The following is a 12,958-nucleotide window of genomic DNA, read 5'->3' on the forward strand; positions in this document are numbered from 1 at the left end:
CCCCGCGGCGTGGTCGGCTCGCTGGCCTTGCCGCACCCTGGCACCGTGGCGCTGGAAGGCCCGCAGTGCGGCTTCCCAGCCTTCCCGGCCTTTCGTTCAGGGTTGGTCTACTTCTTCTTTCCCTAGCCAGCTGGGATTTCCAGGCAGGCCTGCTCCGTTTTATCACTTCCCATTTTTAGCAGTTTATTAGTCAGCGAGTCAACACCGGCCTATGTGGGGCTTCCTAAATTAAGGCTTGGCTGTGGTCCACAGGAAAGCCAGGCCATGTATATATGCATTCCTGTGCCTCGTGCTCACTGGAAACCACCCTGCAGAAAGGACTGTTATAATAGCTCATATTCTTCGGTGAGGGCAGTTCCATCAGAGTCACTGTCAAATGTGAACCTAACATTTATATTCGCAAATAGTGTTATTACCTTGACCAAAGGGTGCTTGAGCAGATGCATCAATGAGGAGCCCTACTTATTCAGGAAGTAGGGAAGGGAAGGAACACGTGCTTTGCTGACATTTCCACATGGAGGAAGGGGCCCAGCTCTGTGGCTCATCCTGGTGTTTTATTCCAGTTTTCACTTCTTGTCTGGACCGAGCAGTTCTGTGAACTTGCAAGAACCACTTCCCTTCCAAGGTCTTGTTACACTCAAAATAATAATAAAAGGTAACAGCAAAGCCTTACCTGGCTAAAGGCAGGTGCTAAACTAGATGATTTCCTGGGGCCCTGGCCAGGATTATAACCTGTTGCTCCTTGAAGCCACAAACACACCATTGGTAAGGACATGGGATCCCTCATTCTCCTGGGAACAAATCTCAACATCATTGTTAGTACTAAGTATTTGACCTGGGGAAAGATCATTCTCACTGTGGTATCTAGTGTGGTCAGGCGTTGCACAAATGCCAGTGGCCTTGCCTTCCCTGTGGTCAGCGCCTGTCTTCCATTAGCCTAAAGTCATAAGCACAAACATCAGTGACTCTAGTGGGTGGAGAAAGTTTCACATGGAATCTCTCAAGTGCTTTAGCTAGGGGCTGAATTTTATCAGTATTTTCGTAGGCTTCGTAACCCCTCACCCAATAATATAAAGGCACACAATCATATTCTAGACTACTGGAACTTCCATAAGTGGGAGTATCTGTCATGGACACCATGTTTTTGTTTTTGATGAATGGCGAATTTTCAAATCACGATAAAACATTTCAATTCTTTTTACTCTACACATAATTTCACAGTTAGATTTAACAATGCAGATTATCCACAAATTGTTTAAATTTGATTTTGGGCACTTCTTCTGTCTTTTTGTTGGATTTGAGATATGAAAAAGGGAAGCATTTCTACATGTTTGGTTCTTTCCATACTGTATTGGAAGACAAACTCATGGCGCTGGGGTCTTTAGACCGTACACTCCCTTGCCTCTGGGCATATCAGAGGTAATAAAATGGACTTTATATTTTTCCAAGAATATTGGGTCTAGTTATACAGGTACTGGGCTTTTTTCTTTAGCCCACAGTGTGATTATTAGATCTCTCAAAACCAGGGTATTTTTTTCTTATTGGATCACAGGCTTTGGTAAGAAATGACTTTTATAAGCTGAGGGTATATATGATTTATTTTTGACTATAATTTTAACTACCTGTTAATATTGTGGATAATTTCATTACCCTATTTGATATGAAAAGAAAAACCATCATCAATGAAATACTGTTTTCCTTTTTTAATGCTGAATAAACAGTCATTTATTCTTTTAACAAATATGTAACCAAGCACCTATCATAGATGAGAGCTGTGTGTTAGGCAGGCACCAGGGACATAGATGGTAAACCAAACACATGCCTTCTCCTGACCAAATTTACTGTCTAGTAGAGTGGACAGTCATTAATCAAGTAATCATACATAAAAATTTGTGCCATTCCAATTTTTTAAATCGTTATTTTAAAAGTTATTTATTTATCAAGATTTATTTATGCATATAAGAACCAGGGTGCAGGCCAAAGGTGCAAGGGTTGAAAGATTCCCCAGAGACAGAGTGGGGAACAAAACAGGGGATATACTGACATACACGGGAGCAGTGGGCAGGGCAGGAGAGGTCTGCTGCACCATGTGGGCATCTCCCTGGCCTGGGATCGGTCATGCTGCAGTGGCTACTGGTAGCTTTGTCATGGTGTGCTTTAATCTCTTGTGCACCAGGGAGGCCCCAAGTCCAAATATTTTTTTCTAGAGTATATACTTAAAGTGCAACTATTGGATTAGAAGGATATGTGGCTTTCCTAGACATTGCAAAGGTGCCCTCAATGTCCCACACACACTAGTCACTGCTGACCAGTGACAGTTTCACAAATTTCAAGTCTGATAGTTTCTTCATTTTTGCCAGTCTGCTTAACAAAAATGACACCTTTTTAAAAATTTGGATTACAGTGGCTAGTAAGGTTTGAAATCTTTCTACATGATCATTGGCCCATTTAGGATTCATCATATGGCTCTTACTTTGGAGAGTTTTTTTTTTTTTTAAAGATTTATTTATTTATTCATACAGAACTGGGGTACAGGCCAGTGATGCAGAGGGTGAGAGGATTCACCAGAGACAGAGTGGGGAGCAGATCGACAAAGTACACTGCTGAGGGGAGCAGCGGGCGTGCAGGAGAGGTCTGCCACGCCATGTGGATCTCCTCTGGGGCAGGTGGGGATCGAACTCATGCGGAAGTGGCTTTAGCTTCTCAGAGCTGTGCTTTAACACGCTGCGCCACCAGGGAGGGCCGCCTTGGCGAGTTTTAAACCTCAAATTGGAACTCTTTCCCTAGGAGGGGGTTTAGAAAGTACAGTCTTATCTAACTGGCAGAGCTGACAGCAGCCTTTCCCAATGTGAAGCCTTCAGTGGCGTGGTGAATAAGGTTGCCTTTGACAAAAGTTGTGAAATGTAATGACGGAGTCTGTCATAATATGAGCAATCTCTAATTTATACTTACCATTCCCTAAGCTCTATGTCTTATAAGTCACACCCACTTCTGAATTACTTCAAAACATTGTATGTTCCCTTCTAGTGAATGGTATAATTAGCTATATTATGTCTTTCTAGAAAGTTATATTATGTCCCTTTAAAAAAAAATTAACCAGTGTGTGATTGCTTATGTTCAAGCAGATGTTGAGGTAATGAGGTAATTCTCCTTTTGTCTTTTTTTGGGCTTTATTTTATTGGACTGATTGACATCTTTAATGCATGGAGAAATAGCAACTTGGGGTACTATTTCCGATGCATATTCCATAGCACCAAAATGGACATTTCCCTTACAAAACATCATACAATTTGTTCCCTCTCTAGAATTCTGCTGGAAAATGATAGACATCGTCCAGCATTTGTTTAAGGTACTTGATTTCCTTTGCATTTCATTCCGCTCATACACATTGAATATTATAGCCAGGCACTGTGCTAGGCATCAGAGATATAGAAGTAATAAGGCCTTGTCCCTGCTGGCGAGGCGTTCCCAGCCTAGCGACTGTGGTAGGCTTGTGAATTCCAGTAAGAGTCTAACTTGGCCTATTTTGGGTCATGGACAACAAATGAACCAAGAGTCAAGTAAGTAATTTCAGGAAACTTCCAGTGTCCCTTTGACTTCCAGGTTAGAAAATGGCAGGACATTGTTTTTTACCTAGGTTCTGAAATGATTGCCTGTCACAATGAAATTATCAGTCTGGAAAGCTGGAGCTTCGTCAGTTTTGGAGCCATGTGAAGCCACTCAACAGGGGGCAGTTATTGGCTCAGTGGTTGCCGTGGTGTCAGACGCAAACTTGGCTTTTAAGCACAGGTTTCCCAAGTGCAGTCCAGGGGCCAACGAACCAGGGCACATAGGTACTTACTTAGTTACTCACATGTTTTTAAATAGATGAAAAGGTAATGCATTTCCATAACAGTTACGTACTGTTGGGCTTTTGCAATGACTTCTTTCAGAAATTGTGTGTGCATATATGTATCACTTAATATACATTATGGAATTCATGGAGTTCCACAGAGGGTGGGAGTGGGGGTGGGAATGGAACGTGGTAGAGAGAGATTGGGCACTGGTGGTGGGCAGGGCGTGAAAGGAGGCATTTGTGGCAGCTTGAGCCTATAACTCCTGGAGCAGCTACACAGATGTAATCCTACTTGACCTCAAAAAACATAGTTTGGAAGAAAACTAAAGGCGGGGAAAGAGTAACTTTACAGTGGGGAAACTGGACAGACATGAGCCCATGAACAGCGATGGGATTCCTGCTGACTTTATCCCTGTGGTATTCCCCTGAAAGCTTATAGCCTCAGTCTAATCTGGAGGAAATCAGCCATAGCTCAACTGTTGAGCCATAGTTCAACTTTTGAAAGCACCTGGTCAGTACTCCCCAAAACTCTCCAGGTTGCCAAAATCTAGGAAGATCTGAGAAACCTTCACAACCTATAGGTACCCAAGAAGACATGACAGCTAAATGTAATGCAGGATCTGGAAGGGACCCTGAAATGAATAAAATATCAAGTTATATATATATAAAAAAAGAAACAGGACTTAAGTATGAATTCCAGTTCATATCAGTATGTCAGTATTGGACCAGTAGTTGGAATGAATGTGCCATACTAACATAAGATGCTAACACTGGGGCTAACTGGGTGTAGGGCATAGGGGAACGCCCTGTACTATCTTGGCAATTTTGTTAGAATCTAAAGTTTATAAGATTAAAGTTCATTGAAAGTAGTGATGCTTAAGGCCCTCCCTGGTGGTACAGCAGGTTAAAGCACCGCAGCATGGCCAGGGAGTGACCCACATGGCGCAGCAGACCCCTCCTGACCCGCCCACTGCTCCCCTCAGCAGTGTATCTCAGTAGATCTGCCTGTTCTGTTCCCTGCTCTGTCTTAGTGAATCCTCTCACAACCCACACCTCTGGGTACTTGTACGCATAAGTAAATAAATCCTAAAGAAAAAAAGTAATGATGCTTATATCCTAGTACAATAGATCTATAGGTAAAGTTGCAAAAAAATTTGAGAAGTGGGACGTTGGCTGGAATCAAAATGATGTGTATTTTAAGCATGTTTGTGCCGTATATTTTATTTCATGAAGGTTTGCACAGTCAGACTGGTTAATGTAGAAACAACACAATTTTTATTTTGTGTGTGTGTTTACCATGCTGGCTCAGCATCTTAAATATTAAAATATGCATTCAGAAATTTTTATATAGTGCAAAGGATAGTCATATTAGAATCTTTCTGATCACTTGATTCTATCTCATATCCTCTGTTGCACAAATCAACTTGCGATTCTATTCCAGACCCACACATGTGCACAGAAATGTGCATGTATCATACATATGTTATAGTAAGACTTTTGGGGATCAGCTTTAAATTTAAATTTAAATTGGTCAGAATGTGTGAAGATTTTCCCTCTAGCCCTCCCCTCCAGCCAGGTTCCCTTTTCATTTTGCATGAGTGTGATACATTTGTTAGACTTTTAGGGCCTTTACACCTGACTACTGATCACATCTTGCATCTGGGTTCATTCACTCTTTCTACTGTGTGTGCCAGGGGTCTTGACAAATGTGGGACGCGTATCCACCCATTACATTATCACAAGGAATAGTTTCACTGGTCCAAAAACTTAACACTTCTCCTTCTTCATTGCTGCCTCCTGACTCCTGAAGTCCAGACAACTTACTGATCTTTTATGGCACCTTACTTTTGCCTTTTCCAGAATGTTGTTGTCATTCAGAATGTGTGCAGCCCTTTTAGATTGTCTTCTCTCAGCAATATGCATCTAAGTTCCTCTGGATCTGTTCGTGACTTGGCAGTTCCTTTATTTCTTTGTCTCACGGACTAATCGTCCATTGTGTGCACCACAGTTTGTCCATTTACCACCGAGGAGCACTTTTACTCCCTCTGTTCTCCAGTGTCCAGCTCACTTTTCACCAGCACCGACTGCACTTTACAAGGCCCCGATTTTCTTTATTCTGTTCTTGTGCTTCTTGCACTGTGTTCTTGAGGGCTTTTTCTTCTCACCCAGGCCATATCTTATAAAGTCTATATTTGGATTCTTTTTTTTTCCCCCATAATCCAAGGAATCACAGATCATGCCAAGGCCAACTGTCTTGCCACCTCCAGAATGGGTTCAGAATCCAGATACACAGATGACATCAGGGGTGGTGGTGCACATTTTAGCTAGTTTTTCCCTGCCCTTGTCTTCCTTAGCTACTGTTGCCTTCCGAGGTTGAAGGACTCAGAGAACATTTGTTTCTGCTGAAGGATCCTTGGGTCATGAACTTCCTGGTTACTGTGTCACTTGTGGGGGCTTCCTTTCACTTCCTTAAGGTTATTCCTTTCCCTTTCTTTATGTTGGTTAATGTGAACTCTTTAGACAGTTTGCTGAGTACTTCTGCTTTTTTATTTATTTATTTTTATAGTATGATAGTTTATTTTTACATCATTTTGTACATTTTTTTTTCATCTCAATTGTAATCCCTGTGGGTTTCCCATCACCAAGTCACCTGTGTGCCAATACCATAGTCCCGTGCACTTCCCTCCCCACCACTTCCGCACCCCCCACCCCACCCCCATAAAATATCTCTGGTATATGGCTGTTCATTATTCTTATTATTTTCTGCTGAGTACTTCTTAACCATCGTTGATTCATTAGCACTGAACTGTAGTCTGCCAAGTTATGGATGAGTTTTAGGTTTGCCGTAATTTTTGTTTAGACGTGAAATCTGTCATCTTTGTTTCTTCATCAGGTTTCCCAAGCTTTTCTAATGTTTTAATGAGCCCGTGAGACCTGAGTGGCATTTCTTTCTGCTCTTACTTTAAGAGCAGGGCTTTCTTTTGGGATGTATGCAAGAAGAGCCTAATGCCCTAACTGAACATTATCTTATGACTTATGTCCTTGAATTCCCATTAGAAAGAGGTATTTCGGGTCCCATGAGTCGCAAAGATGCAGACTCACTCGATGAGAATGTAGGAAGGTCTTATGAGGTAGTGTTTTTCTGGTTCTAGTTGATGACTATCTAAAGTTTGGTTTTCCTTAGGTGCACTGTGAGTCGCCTCGGGGAGGAGAACAAGGGCTCGCTCATGGTGGCCACGTGAAGACCTACAGCCCTTCTTCCTTCTTCCTTTAACCCGTATCTGTCATGTGCCTGCTGTGTTGTCAGGCATTGTGCTGGGTGTGGAATTTAGATGCACAGAGGCATGATTCTCACCCCTAAGGGTTATTTCTGCTCTGGTGCTTTAGCACATCATACACAGTAATATTCAGTCATGTACTTTTACGTGAATAATTTTGGGAATCCTTAGGTTCATTCTGCTGCCATTATTTCTTACTGTGGGGTTTTACTTCTGATGTGTGTGTGAAGTGATGATGGTATTTAACTTGATTATTCTATACTTCAGATTTATATAAACCAGCCATTCATTCGACATAGGCATTGACTCTTGCTGGCTATTCTGCTGGGTGCAGGGTATACAGTAATGAATGGGAGAAATGACAAGGAAACAGACTTATGCTCAGACCACTTATTGTGTTCTATATAGATGCCATATAGATGTTCTATATAGATGCCATGCATATGGATAGTGCACTCTGGTTGCTTATTAGAAATATAAGTGCAGATTTTGGCAAAGTGTTTGGGGGAGGGTTTCTTAGAGAAATGATAGTTGAATTGCATCGGCAAGGAAGGGGTAGGGAAAACGGGAAGGGGAAGACTTTGCAGGAAGAGGGAAAAGCATTTGTAAAGACATCTGGGCTTAGAGGCCTCAGGGAAGCTTTGAGTGTGGTGGGAGTGAGTTGTGGCTCTGAGGTTGAGTGGGTGGGGCGTGGGGAGGAAGTGGGACTCCAGGCTGTGAAGCTGAGGCTTTTCAACAAGAAATAACCACCTTGCTTTGCTGCTAAGCTGGCCATCTCCCTCATCCAGTGGACGTGGGAGGGTAAAGGCTGTTTTTTAATTTTTTTGTCATTCTTGAGGGCAGAGCTTCTGGCTGGAGAGAAAGGGCAGACTGGAGAGAGACTTTTAAGAGATTTGAGCAGGTGATCCTTTGAAGGTGGGAGGAAGTGTGGAACCAAGGGTGACCCAGATACTAGCTTGTGGACTCAGTAGATCATGTTACCAACTAAAGGAGATCCTGCATATGGAAAGAAGGAGATTTGGGTGAAGAGAAGTTGTGAAAGGGAGTTCACCCTCCAACATGTTGAGTTCGAGGCACTTGCTGGGTATCCGGACAGAGGTGCCCAGAAGATTATCATCCAATAGAACTTTCTGCTGTGATCGAATGCTCTGGGCTCACTGTTCATTTAAAAGGCCACCAACCACATGTAGTAATAAGCTAGTGCAAGCCAGAATTGAGTTTTAAATAGCCTTCTGTATATAGTTAGTGGCTACCCTGTTGGTAGAATTGACTAGAAATAGTGCAGCAAAATCTGGAGGTAAGATTATTCATCTTTCTGGAACTAATTGGTTTCTAGGGATCCTGGGTAGTGCAAAAAACCAGGAAAGTCCCAGGCAGACCCCACATGCTGTTGGCCCAAGTCTGAGGTGTTACTGTTCCGTGGTTGTGAACTTTACTCATCCTGTTCCTGAAACAGCCACTCAGCTGCACCCAGGGCTGGCCAGGTAACGTTTTGCAGCTTGGATGGAAAATTCCCTCGTTGCCATTAGGGAGATGGCAGGATGCTTATATCACATCCTCTGCCCTGATAGTGCCCCTATTTGCTCACCATCTTCCTCCTCCTCTCATTCTATACTCTGATGTGTTAGTCTTCCTTGGCTACACAATTTAATTGCCTTAGATGGCCCCTTCTAGAAAGAAAATCAGAATCTTGGACTGGGGGCAGGTGGAGAGCGGGGGCAGATGTCTGTATGACTTAAAGCTCCCCAGTGATTCTGGTGTGCAGTCCCGGTGGGGAATTTCAGCATGCAGACATCCTGCCACATCGTCTTCTTCCAACAACCACAGACAGCAACACAGGTTGTCTTCAGTCCCCTTTCTCTTCCCTTTATTTGCTGTTGGTTACTAGTACCTAGAGTTTTAGAGATTTTCTGGCCTGCCATTTTTCAGGCCATGCAGGACAAAAGTCATCTTAAGACTGAGGGCTTTCGGAAGCGGCCTCATGGCTTTCACCTGCATCTACGATGCATCAGTAATAATAACCCTTGGCAAGACAGGTTGGTAGCACTTGGCATAACTAAGCACTCTTTATGTGATAACTCACTTAGTCTTAGTAACGAGGCTCTGGGAGATGTATAGTTACCCTGTTTTCCAGATGAGGAGTCTGAGACTCAACAACTTGCTGTGGTCTCCTGGCTAGTCAGTTCTCTATCTGGAATTAGGCTGCAGTTTTTTTTTTCTTTTGTGCATTTTTTCATCTCAGTTGTAACCCCTATGGGCTTCCCATCACCAAATCACCCATGTGCCATCACCAGAGTCCAGTGCATTTCCCTCCCCCCACTACTTTTTTTTTAGATTGTAAAATATTTTTTAAATTTTATAATAGTTTATTTTTACATATTTTTGTGCATTTTTCTATCTCAGTTTCAATCCCCTTAGGTTTCCCATCACCAAATCACCCATGTGCCATCACCAGAGTCCAGTGCATTTCCCTCCCCACACTGTTTTTGATCCCATTCCCCACTCCACCCTCCATAGAATGTTTCTGGAATATAGCTGTTCATTGTTATCACTATTTTCACCCCTGGTTCTTTATACTTCTGCTATGAGTGAAACCATCCAGTATTTTTCCTTTTCTTTCTGGCTTATTTTACTAAGCATGATCTTTTCCAGCTCCATCCATGTTGCTGCAAAAGGCATGTGCTTATCTTTTTTGGTTGCTAAGTAATATTCCATTGTGTATATGTACCACATCTTTTTAATCCAGTCATCCATTTTTGGGCATTTGGGCTGTTTCCATGTTTTTGCAATTGTAAATAAAGCAGCAATAAACATGGGGGTGCAGGTATCTTTTTGAATCAGTGTTTTTATGTCTTTTGGGTAGATACCTAGGAGTGGGATTGCTGAGTCATATGGAAGCTCCATGTTTAGCAGTTCGAGAAACCTCCAAACAGTTTTCCATAGTGGTTGTACTAGTTTGCATTCCCACCAGCAGTGCAGGAGAGTTCCTTTTTCTCTACATCCTCTAGGCTGCACTTTTTAACTTTGTACTGTGTGACCTCAGAGTATGGTGGTATATCCTGGACAGAGTCGGTCGGTCACCTTCATCTCTTAGTTTGCAGTGGTTAACTCAGCTTTGAGGAACATTCTCATCAAATCACTTGAGCTGTGCAGCTCACTTAAAATTTTTTTCCACCTGTGAATCAGTTCTGAAACAATAAAAAGGCTTTCTCTGTACCTCTAGTATTGCCACAAGACAAGTAAGTGAATAACGTAGGTCGTTTCAAGTTTTGCTGAAGATTGAGTTACATATGCTTTAGCTGTGTGTGTGTGAGAGAGAGAGAGACAGAGAAACACAGAGAAATTATGAATATTGCTTAGTGCAGTGAACTTGTTCTTTTTTACCTCAAAGATTAAAAATATAAGAATTTTTTATTTCCTTTTCTATTCTATCCTATTCTATCCACCCTATCCTCTAAGAAATGGTCTAATTATTCTCATACGTTCTCTTCCCTTTCCCTGATTAGGCTTTATTTATTATTTTTAAGCTACACATAGTCACAAGAAAGCATGTTTTCTGTGGCTTCTATTCAGATATGATATGTGAAGTGTTCTCATGCTTTCATAAAGACCCAATAGATGGAAGTCTGCAGTGTTTCATCTGGACTGTTTTGACTATAAAAGGGAAGAAAAGTATTGGTATTTTAAAAAAGTTCTTCAAAGCCATTTTCCAGTGTTTTCAACAAAAAAATTTCTTAATGTCCATATGACATCATGATTTTATAAACTTTTATTATTTGTTTTATGTATCCTAAAGCAGGTCAAGAATAGAGTGTTCAATTAGTTTTGATTTTTCAACTTCACTACTAGCACTAAAAAATGTCAACTAACTTGGCCCTCCCTGGTGGCGCAGCTGGTTAAAGCACAGCACTGAGAATCTAAAGCCACTTCCGCATGAGTTTGATCCCTGCCTGCCCCGGAGGTGACCACATGGCGTGGCAGACCTCTCCTAACCGCCCGCTGCTCCCCTCAGCAGTGTACTTCGTAGATCTGCCTGTTCTGCTCCCCACTGTCTCTGGTGAAGCCTCTCACCACCCCTGAGCCTCTGGCCTGTACCCCAGTTCTGTACGAATAAATAAATCTTTAAAAAAAAAAAGTCAACTAACTAAATCAAAATCTCCCAATAATATGTGTTTAATTCCCCCCCCCCAAAATAAGATATAACAGTAAGATTTGGTGTCATACCATATCACCTAGTACTTAAAAATGTCAACTAAATTAAAATCTCTCAATAATATGTGTTTAATTAAAAAAAATTAGATATAACAGTAAGATTTTGTGCCATACCATCTATCACCCTGAATTGCTTATTGCTTGTTGTTTTCTATTAAAATGTTGGTGGTTTTCAGAATCAAGGACAACTTCCACTCATTGTTGGGACATATGTGGTGACACAGAGGCCTTCATTCTGTGAGCAACCATTTTCTGTCACAAATTAATTATTTTTAAAGGGCCACATATTTACATACATATATTTAACTGTTTTATGGGCTGTCTAATTTTCAAGGATTCTTTTTGGGTGTAGAGTTAATAATATTGTCTATTCATTTTTATTTAAATGACCTTGGGGTGCTATTGGCTAAGGCCTCTACACATTGGTGGTATAATCCCATAGATACTCATCTGAAGAACACATAAACACTAATCCAAAAAGTTGTGTGTGGGCCCATGTCAATACAGCATTCTTCAAGTTGTGGAAATAGCCTGAGTACTCATTGGCAGCTATTGGAAAAGGACAATGTGGCATACAAACACAATGGAATAATACCTGGGTATCAAAACAAAAGGTGAAATTCTGCTACCTGCAATAACACGGACAGACCTAGAGGATATTATGCTTGGTGAGAAATAAGTCAGATGGAAAAACATGAAACATTATGATTTCACTCATCTGTGGAAGATAAAGAAACAAATGACCTAACGGAACAGAAGGAGCTCTTAGACTGTAAGAACTTTTTATAGTGGTTACCAGAAGGGGGCGGGGAGAGAAATGAAATTGATACATTGGGTAGAAGGGGCCAATTGTATGGTGAACAGTGCAAACTAGATCTTTGGTGATCAAAGGATTGTGGAGCTCACAACACTGGTTAATAATGCTGTAGACATTGGTTAATAATGCTGCATACCCTGTTATACAGCGATCTTCAGTTACAAAAATGCAATGATTTGAATTTTAAGTTTCCATCCTATCATCATAGCACCTGTTCAAAACCCTTTGGAGCAGGATTGGAAGAAACAAAGATGCACATTCCCACCTCAATGGCTTGCTTCTGGTATGGCTAGAATTATGCACCTCTAGATTAACCTCTTTTTGGGGTTTTATTGAAGCCATTGGGTTCAGATTTCTTGTTTCTACCTTCAAACTACTCATAGAAGTAAGGAGCTCTATTTATTTATTTATTTATTTATTTATTTATTTATTTATTTATTTATTTATTTATTTATTTTTTGCTAAAAAAAGCAGAGCTCTTTGTAGAAGAGTATTGAAAAATTATAAAAATCCAACCTAATGTATCCCTGGCTCTCTGGTACCAACCCAGGTGTTGGGGCGGGCTGGGCCGTAGCCAGTAGGCCCCCTGAGAAGTTCTGCTCCCTCGCTAGCCACTGGTCATCTCTCTATTCCAGCCTGAAAGGCCCTGACCACTATATTCTTGGCAGTGATGTATAAAACTGGTTTTGGCTAAAAGATGAACGTGGGTATTTGTGGCACTCTGTTTTTCTTGTAATAGAGGATTTTAAGTAGAAAACTGCTGATTTTATCCCACATAATTAGAAATATTTCAAAAACAGTTCACAGATTTTTCCA

General features: G+C 41.4%; 1 protein-coding gene across 1 annotated transcript in view; it reads left to right on the plus strand.

Annotated features, from left to right (window-relative positions):
- SHTN1 (shootin 1) overlaps positions 1-12,958 on the plus strand; it is a 92,015-nt gene that overhangs the window by 1,126 nt on the left and 77,931 nt on the right. The gene's annotated exons all lie outside the window — the stretch shown is intronic.

Source organism: Condylura cristata, unplaced genomic scaffold, assembly GCF_000260355.1.
Source record: "Condylura cristata isolate star-nosed mole 26May11 unplaced genomic scaffold, ConCri1.0 scaffold00011, whole genome shotgun sequence".
Lineage (NCBI taxonomy): Eukaryota > Metazoa > Chordata > Mammalia > Eulipotyphla > Talpidae > Condylura > Condylura cristata.